The 10,046-nt window shown below is 44.6% G+C and overlaps 1 pseudogene; it reads right to left on the bottom strand.

Annotated features, from left to right (window-relative positions):
* Positions 1-1,366: 1,366 nt before the first annotated feature.
* LOC139180908 (germ cell-less protein-like 1 pseudogene) lies at positions 1,367-4,801 on the bottom strand (annotated as a pseudogene).
* Positions 4,802-10,046: the final 5,245 nt, after the last annotated feature.

The raw sequence follows: 10,046 nt of genomic DNA, 5'->3' as shown, positions 1-10,046 counted from the left end.
AGGCAGGCTGAGAAAGCCCAACAGATGGACAGACTCAGAAATTGTACCTCCTCCCGCAAAAGAGACAGCTAGAAAGGCATACACAGAAAGGGGCAGACAGAGACAGGTAGAAATAGATGGAGACAGAGACAGGGAGGCAGAGGAAGCCAGGCACAGACAGGGACAAACAGACACCCATTCAAACTAAGGCAAAGAATGATGGTTGCAGACAGAGACAGGGAGACAGGCAGAGGCTGATTGACACAGATAGAAAGACAGAGACAGACAGACTGAGAGACAGAGAAAGACAGACGCACACTGAAAGAGAGCCAACAGACATAGAGATAGTGATGGGGAGAGAGAGAGTCAGAGAGAAACAAGGTTGGGGGTGGGGAGAAAGACAGAGACAGATCGGGACAGAAAGGGAAAGACAAAGACAGACGGATGGAGAAAGAGACACAGAGAGATGCAGATACAGACGGATACAGAAGCACTGGAGAAATACAGAGACAGAGACAGAAACATAGAGACCCAAACACAAACAGATTGTCAGAAACAGAGAAACAGAAAGATAACGGACAGTAAGACAGAGACAGAGAGTGACGAAGATAGGCAGTCTGAGACAGAGACTGAGGAAGACAAAGACAGAGGTAGATAGAAATTAGACAGGGATGCAGACAGACATCATGGAGACAGAGATAGGGGATGACAGAGAGAGTGGCAGACATACAGAGAGGGAAAAACAGAGACAGGGATAAATCCTCATCATTGTCAAGGACCACGTGGTATCCCATAGGGGTACCATCTCCTTTAGTGTGGCGTTTACTTTGCTGTTATTTAGCTTGATGTTTTCCTGTAGCATTACCATGACTGTTCGTCGCCCTGCCTCCCCATCTCCCCATGCCTTTACGAAGAGGCTAACAAAATGAGTATCAACATGGGAAAAGGTTTCTTCCTCATCCTGAGCAGTCAAAAAGAAAAGAAAAAAAAAGAGAGAGAAAAAATAGAGACAGGTATTGGATAAATTGCCCAAACTGGCAAATGGCAACAGTCAGGGTTTGTGAGAGTTTAAATGTTTAAATGAGTGTATTTCAGCTGTCACTGTTTGTACATTATTGAACATCTTTCTATTGTAAGCGGCAACAAGCAATTTAAGGATTTAAAGCTCGTTGGGTAGGAAAACAAAAGCAGATCTTTCAGTCAAGGTACACTTGTAGCTAAGTAGTCTCTGAATTTCCCAACTGAGGATACCTCTGTTTAGATGAAATGGCATCTTGGCATTCAGCTCAAGAACAAGTGATTTCAAATTGCTTAGAGAGTTTACATAAAGAAAGTGAAATTCTTACCGAAAAAAAAAATAACAATAATTTTTACGTTTCAACTGAATCATGACTTACTCTTCTCCCCAGTTATTTTTAAACACAAATAAAATGAAGTCTATTGTTTGTAGTTGGTTAGGTATATGGAATATAAGGGAACACAAGAAAGGGTAGGGGGCTGCAAAATTAAGGGCAAACATCGAAGGATGCAACAGCAGCTTCCTGGTTGAACCATTTCATATAAGTAACTGTCACGTAAATATTACTCTAATCCTAGTATGTGGGTTTGGGATAAGGAAGCCTTTCAAATCTCCTTAAAGAGGAAAAGGAATGAATGAATGGATAAAGTCAAAAGTAATTTGTTCACTGATGGACAATGGATAAAATCTAATTGGGAAGAGAAACATAAACCACCAGTAAGGAAAATTCTGATTTCAACTAAGTAAAGCCTTAAATCTGGTGACTGTTTTTTTTTTTTTTTAATTTAAATGTACATTTATTTATTTTAATTGGAGGCTAATTACTTTACAATATTGTATTGGTTTTGCCATACATCAACATGAATCTGCCAAACACCAATAGAGTATACTAGTTTTTTTTATTTGTTCATCTTGTATTAATTTATCACACTCTTTCCAAGCATGTATTTATTATTTATATGGATTCTTAAATAGAGTTTTCCATTCTTTGACCTCAAAATGACTCAATGGAGGGAATGGGATGGTGACAATTTGTAAGTTAACAGTAATCAGAAACTAACAAATTCAAATCGTGACTAGTGTGCTTCTCCTTTTGTGACAAAAACACTTTTTATCTTACCCTTTTGATTACTAGTGTGGACTTCTCGTGATCCCACTTCCAGATGCCAAATAATTCCCATTATAATTCAAAAGCGTTTCTTTCCAGAGGTTACCAGACCTGTTTTTAAGCGGGAAAGAGTCTTTCCACGTACAATTCCAACGTCAAATGTTTCTGAAGGGCAAAGGCCATCAGCGTGCTTAGAGAGTGCATTCTGGTGCATAAATAATTCGTGGCTGTATGCCACAGAAAAAGTCTGTCTAGTACCGAGATGTCCTCATAGCATCAATCTGCCGCCTTCCACTCCACCCCCAATATAGGGTTGTATAAGATTGGAGGCGTCTTTCTAGGGTTAAAATGCTAGGAAAGTCAAAATAAAGCCAAAGTAACATCAAGATACGATATGAAGTCAACTAACCTAAGAATGTTGAGGAACAACCAATAAAGAGAAGATCATCAGTGTAGCCTGGGTGCGTTCACAGAGTGAGAGATCATGGGAACCAAGTACTACACACTCAGTGGCAGGGAATGGGGAAAGGGAAGCAATCCAAAGGAAGCTAGCGGTAGTGGTGGTAATGAGTGGGGCAGAGTGGCTCTAAACACGCGAACTGAAAGAGAAACCAAACGGTTTCTTTAACATTCCTTTAATCAAGCTAAAGGAAATGCATATTTTAAAAGAGTTTCACCAGCAGTAGTAGAGTAGGTAGGTTCACAGGTTCTCTCTAAAGTCAACTGGTCTTTGACTTTGCAGAAATGATGGGAGGGGGCATTGATGGATGGTAAACCAGGAGGACAGGTTGCCACTTTAACAGCACAAATGAGGTCTAAAGGTGTTGGGGGAGCAGGGCTTTAACATTTCTCCTCTTCATAGGCTCAGGTAAACGATCTCAAGTATTATGAGCTACAGTTCAACAAAGACTCTGACAGAGGTGGGCCACCAGAGGTGGGCAAGTCCGGTTGGTCCCGCAGAAGGAGCTGGCATCTGGACAAAGCTGGTCGTCCCTGACCCCAGGAAAAGAGCTGCTCACCTCTCTGAGATTTTGTTTTCAGGAGTCCTCACTCAGGGAAACGCCCCTCTCTGGGGAGGTACAGGAAATTACAGGTCACATATATGGGGAAAACCACATCTTCGTTCTCCAGATTCACCACCTCTAGCTCTTCATCCTTTCCCAGGGAAAGCACCTGGAGTTCTGTCTCCTTCCGGAAAATGGCTCTTCCAGCCCTGTCCAAGGAGGCCAGGCGCAAGCGGAACGCGACCTTTCTCTGCCAGAGTAAGCTGACCCCGAGACCGCAAGACTTGTTCAGCACGCTGCGCTTGAAAATGATGCGCCGGTTGGCATAGCACACCACCAAGTCCCAGCCGACGTTGAAGCCTGCCCACCGCCAGGTGCACTGCTTATCCCTGAGGAGCTGGCCCCCGCACCGCATGCTGGTCCTCTGGAGGTCGGACTCGAAGACATCCACGGGCCCGAGGTCTCTGGTCTGCTCAGCCCGGAGGAGGGCAAGCCACTGCTCTTTGTACACTGGGGTCAGCCACGTGGCAGGGATCAGTGCATCCTGGTCGATGATGCGTGCTGACGGCAGGTCGCAGATCATGTAGGCAAGCCGCAGCTGCTGGAACGCTGGCACGAAGGCTCTGCCCTGCTCGGTCTCCAGGAAAGGGGTGCCCTCTGACTCCTGCCTGGACCTGGCAAACCACGAGTCGGCGTCAGGCAGTAGGTCTCTGCGGGGGCCTCTCCATGTCGGCTGCAGCTGCAGGAACATCCACTTTTTCAGCGTCGTGTACACATCCATCTCTACCTCCATCACGAAGAGCTCTGAAGAGGCAATGACCTCTTTCATGAGATCCAGGCTAACTTCTCTCAACAACTCCTCACTATGCTGGGTCATCAGGTTGTCCAGCAGCCACTGAAGACACATGGCCCTGATGTTCTGCAGTCCGTAGCTCTCAGCAGAGCAGTAGTAGCTGCACACGGTCTGATCACTGACCGTCTCCTTCATTATCTCTCCGCACTGCTGAATCAGCTTGTCCAGCTGCAGCATGCTGGCTGTGGCCAGCATGGGGACCACTCGACCGGGTGGGATGAGCACAGAGTTTCGGTACAGGGAACCTAAAGCCTCGTGCAGTGCCTCACGATCAATGTTCTCGTCAGGCATCTGCAACTCTACAGTATCCATGGTTGTCTCACGCCACGCACCACTGAACATGCTAGCAAAGTATCCTGACCGGCACAAGTAGACCTTGTGCAAGTTCCACTCCTTCCCCAAGGCACGGATCTGCACGTCACTCCCTTCTCCTCTCAGAAAAAGTGTCTTATAAACGGACTCTAAACGGTCTTTTGCTCGCTTCCTGTGAGGCGCTTTTGTGAGCTGCCCTTCTGGGCCTGTCTTCCGCTTGTGGCGCCCTTGGCTAGTGGTGGGTCTGGCCTCTTCGCTCTCCTCCCCTTCCTCTATCACTGCCACTGCTACCTCCTCGGCCTCCTCCTCCCCCTCAGGGGCACCTGGCTCCTCTGGGGCATGCCCCACTCTGTTCGAGGGCATCTGACTGTTGACTGCTCCCATGGCTTTTACCTCAGGGGTGCAGAGGGCAAGCTTCCTCACCAGACGCAGCCGCCACTGGCACTAGCTCAGCCCACGGTGTCGTTGGATACGGCTGATGTTTGTGACGTCATCTTGGACGCCACGCAAAGCCACACCCACGAGGCTTTCCCCTACCCCTCCCACTCCCCATCACAGGATCAGTGCACTCTGTACCAGGAATTCCACTCTGTGTATCTTTCCCTCCAGGGATGATTTCTCTGGGGCTCCCTTCGTAGGATACTGGTGGAACAGAGGACTTTGTGTATGAATTTTCCCCATGAATCTTAAGAACATCATTTCCTCTTCCCCATTTGACATAATTACTGATCACTCCTTTTTTTGGATAATTACGTCTTGGTTCCAGCTCTGTGCTCTATGCACCTTAATTTCTGTAATTATTTTCTTAGGTTATCCCATCATTTGCGGCTGTCAAAACATTTTCTGTGATAAAAGTGGCAATGTTTTCCCAGTCTTTGCTTTTGTCTCTATTTTAGACACCAGCTAAGCATGTAACAAACTTAAACACTGAAAGAAATGAGGAATGAATGAGATGGATTTTGATTTTTGAGGAAATTAATAATATTAAATACCGACAAGTGTTATATGCTAAACAAAGTATACGGTGTAGAGAGAGTGTGGACCTTTCAATGACAAGGAAAGTACAATGCAAGGGAAAAAACTTTGAAAACGGTAAGTCTCTCAGGTCATTTGACCTTGCCTAAGTAGAATGTTTGGGGCTTCCCAAACATTCCCAGTGGTAAACAATCCACCTGCCAATGCAGGAGACGCATGAGGCATGGGTTGGGAAGACTTCCTCGAGGAGGAAACGACAACCCACTCCAGTATTCATGCCTGAAAAATTCCATGAATAGCAGAGACTTGCAAACTCGTGTCCATGGGGTCGCAAAGATTCTGCCCTATTCAAATCATGTGAGTAGAATGTTTACACACTTTGAATAGGACAGGATAACCTTAAATCACATTTTAAATATTCTCTGTTAGATGGCTATAGAAAGTTGATAAGAAGGTCTATATAATGCTTCAGGTTGAGTGGTGCTTGGCATGAGAGAAACATGAATACTGACTCTAGAGTTGTGACAGCTAATGGTGAATGGTGAACAGTGCCGCCAGATTCATGGTCTCCGAAGGAGAAGATTTAACTCGGGACCAAAGACAGTCTCAGTCACTTGGAGCATTGTGTAGATTTTATCTAAAGTGAAAGTGACAGAAAAAGCTTCAGACATAGACGTCAGAAGGGAGCAGGAGAGAACCCACCTCACTACTTTAAGCAAGGCGTTATACACTTCTCAACTAGCTGCTGAGACTAGATAAAAGATACCTCAAGACTTCGAGAATTTTTCCAGACCCTTTCCTGTAACATACCTCCTGGGATGACATCAGCACGAGATTAGCCAGAAGGAACAGGTTAACCCAGAGCTACAGCTGTGGAAGTTTTTACCCAGACCTTCTCCCATAACATATATCCAAAGCTTAAAAAAAAAAAAAAAAAGACATGTCCTTGAATAAGAGATACTGCGGCCTACGAGGCCTACATATCTATAGCAAAGAATGTGAAAAAGAAAGAATGTTTATCTCCTCCTTAAAGGGGCCTTAGGCTTTGACTCCTTATCAACCTGCCTAAGTTAACTCTCTCAGTTCCCCCTTTTTATTTTAGGAGAATATTGTTGCTGAGGGGAAAGGGGCAGAGAAATCTGTCAGTAACTGCTTCCTGCAGGTGAGGGGCACTGACCCTAAGCGGTTGAAGCAACATATTCTCCTTACCCTTTTACTTAGGGTTTCTGATCCAAGGGCCCCAAGTAGTAAATACACAGTTATATATGTAAGGAGCAAACAGCAAAAAACAGAATGATTACAATGATTGTAGTCAAGATAGTTTTTCACAAAGGAGAGCTTGTAAACCAAGATTGTATCTGTAACCATGGTGGAACATCAGGGGAGTCCATTTTGAAGAGTGGCCAGAATCTCTGCATCACTGTTACTTTGTCTGGGAAGCCACTGTATCCTTTAGAAAGAACAAACTAGATAAGTAGATTAAAAGGCAGAGACCAAATATCAGTAGATGAATTACTGTAATCAGCAGTCCAAGAATAACCTGCAAGAATCAGCTTACATTTGATAGTAACTTTGATCCTGGTCTGGGTAGAGTCAACACTTGGGCTGCCCTATTTATAAGAATGGAGCCATCTGGCATATTCATATACATTTTGAATGTAGGTATAAAAAACCCAGTTAGAAGTAGCTGAAAGAATGAAAACCTGAAATTTAACAGACAAAATAAATCTTATAATTTCTTTTCAGGTGAATGAGTCTATAACCCAGCGTAGACAGGTGCTTGAGGTAGCCAGTTGTCAAAGTTTGTCCAGGTAGGCCTTGGCTTCTTACTGTGGTATTACTGTAAAAGCCAAAATAGTTGTCCCCATTAACAACTTAGGTGCTTTTCTAGGTATGAGAAGATGCAAGAATTTGGGCTCAAGAAAATCTTTACCTGAAAATCTCTAACTATCCAAAGGCCTGTTTTGTCCATTTTTCCAGAACACAGAGCGAGTGCCTAATTTCTGATTTTCACCCTGAACTCCTTTCAGGGGACGTTGAAGGTCAGCAGCTGTAGTGTCCATGAGTTAATCTTTGTAGAGGCAGATAGCAAGTGCCAGTTGCCAGAGCAGGGCCCTTTTATGGCCATGAGTTTGACCATGGTTCGCAGAGCATTTCATTACCATCTTGTTCCATGGTGCTGGGAGGGTTCATTCGCAGGTCTGTCAAAGATCTCACTGATAGGCCACTCAGTGTGTTATTACTGGACTAGGCCCTGTGAGTAACAAAAGTCTCTGGACCACACCTGTCTTACTAGTCTCTTGGTCCAGGAAAATATTCTGTCTTGTTGCTTCTTATATACAGAGTCACACCATTATACTTATGGATTTCATATGGAGCTGCACACCATCATTATATCAGTGGCTCAGTCACACACTTGATAATGTAAGGAACAACACTTCTTGAAGCAGGCAGTATAGAAAACAATATCGTTAGAAGTAATAGTAGAATCATCAGTAAGAACTTCAATCAAGAACTTCTATTAAGTATAGCCCAGTGACATATCCATGTCATCTGATTTCGTTTGCTAAATGACTTTCAGATCAGATCAGATCAGATCCATCGCTCAGTCGTGTCCAGCTCTTTGCAACCCCATGAATCGCAGCACGCCAGGCCTCCCTGTCCATCACCAACTCCCGGAGTTCACCCAGACTCACGTCCATCGAGTCAGTGACGCCATCCAGCCATCTCATCCTCTGTCGTCCCCTTCTCCTCCTGCCCCCAATCCCTCCCAGCCTCAGAGTCTTTTCCAATGAGTCAACTCTTCGCATGAGGTGGCCAAAGTACTGGAGTTTCAGCTTTAGCATCATTCCTTCCAAAGAAATCCCAGGGCTGATCTCCTTCAGAATGGACTGGTTGGATCTCCTTGCAGTCCAAGGGACTCTCAAGAGGCTTCTCCAACACCACAGTTCAAAAGCATCAAGTCTTCGGCACTCAGCCTTCTTCACAGTCCAACTCTCACATCCATACATGACCACAGGAAAAACTATAGCCTTGACTAGACGAACCTCTGTTGGCAAAGTAGTGTCTCTGCTTTTGAATCTGCTATCTAGGTTGGTCATAGCTTTCCTGTCAAGGAGCAAGCGTCTTTTAGTTTCATGGCTTCAGTCACCATCTGTAGTGATTTTGGAGCCCAAAAAGATAAAGTCTGACACTGTTCCACTGTTTCCCCATCTATTTCCCATGAAGCGATGGGACCGGACGCCATGATCTTCGTTTTCTGAATGTTGAGCTTTAAGCCAACTTTTTCCACTCTCCACTTTCTCTTTCATCAAGAGGCTTTTTAGTTCCTCTTCACTGTCTGCCATAAGGGTGGTGTCATCTACATATCTGAGGTTATTGATATTTCTCCTGGCAATCTTGATTCCAGCTTGTGTTCTTCCAGTCCAGCGTTTCTCATGATGTACTCTGCATAGAAGGTAAATAAGCAGGGTGGCAATATACAGCCTTGACGTACTCCTTTTCATCTTTGGAACCAGTCTGTTGTTCCATGTCCAGTTCGAACTGTTGCTTCCTGACCTGCATACAGATTTCTCCAGAGGCAGGTCAGGTGGTCTGCTATTCCCATCTCTTTCAGAATTTTCCACAGTTTATTGTGATCCACACAGCTAAAGGCTTTGGCATAGTCAATAAAGCAGAAATAGATGTTTTTCTGGAACTCTCTTGCTTTTTCCATGATCCAGCGGATGTTGGCAATTTGATCTCTGGTTCCTCTGCCTTTTCTAAAACCAGCTTGAACATCTGGAAGTTCACGGTTTACGTATTGCTGAAGCCTGGCTTGGAGAGTGTTGAGCATGACTTTACTAGCATGTGAGATGAGTGCACTTGTGTGGTAGTTTGAGCATTCTTTGGCATTGTCTTTCTTTGGGATTGGAATGAAAACTGACCTTTTCCAGTCCTGTGGCCACTGCTGAGTTTTCCAAATCTGCTGGCATATTGAGCCCAGCACTTTCACAGCATCATCTTTCAGGATTTGAAATAGCTCCCCTGGAATTCCATCATCTCCACTAGCTTTGTTCATAGTGATGCTTTCTAAGGCCCACTTGACTTCACATTCCAGGATGTCTGGCTCTAGGTCAGTGATCACACCATCGTGATTATCTGGCTCGTGAAGATCTTTTTTGTACAGTTCTTCCGTGTATACTTGCCACCTCTCCTGAATATCTTCTGCTTCTGTTAGGCCCATACCATTTCTGTCCTTTCTCGAGCCCATCTTTGCATGAAATGTTCCCTTGGTATCTCTTGTTTTCTTGAAGAGATCTCTACTCTTTCCCATTCTGTTGTTTCCCTCTATTTCTTTGCATTGATCGCTGAGGAAGGCTTTCTTATCTCTTCTTGCTATTCTTTGGAACTCTGCATTCAGATGCTTATATCTTTCCTCTTCTCCTTTGCTTTTCCCTTCTCTTCTTTTCACAGCTATTTGTAAGGCCTCCCCAGACAGCCATTTTGCTTTTTTGCATTTCTTTTCCATGGGGATGGTTTGATCCCTGTCTCCTGTACAATGTCACGAACCTCATTCCATAGTTCATCAGGCACTCTTATCTATCAGATCTAGGCCCTTAAATCTGTTTCTCACTTCCACTGTATAATCATAAGGGATTTGATTTAGGTCATACCTGAATGGCCTAGAGGTTTTCCCTACTTTCTTCAATTAAAGTCTGATTTTGGCAATAAGGAGTTCATGATCTGAGCCACCGTCAGCTCCTGGTCTTGTTTTTGCTGACTGTGTAGAGCTTCTCCATCTTTGGCTGCAAAGAA

The sequence above is a fragment of the Bos indicus genome, chromosome X (assembly GCF_029378745.1).
Source record: "Bos indicus isolate NIAB-ARS_2022 breed Sahiwal x Tharparkar chromosome X, NIAB-ARS_B.indTharparkar_mat_pri_1.0, whole genome shotgun sequence".
Classification (NCBI taxonomy): domain Eukaryota; kingdom Metazoa; phylum Chordata; class Mammalia; order Artiodactyla; family Bovidae; genus Bos; species Bos indicus.
Note: the sequence above shows the minus strand (reverse complement) of the source record. Positions and strands in the feature narration are given on the sequence as shown.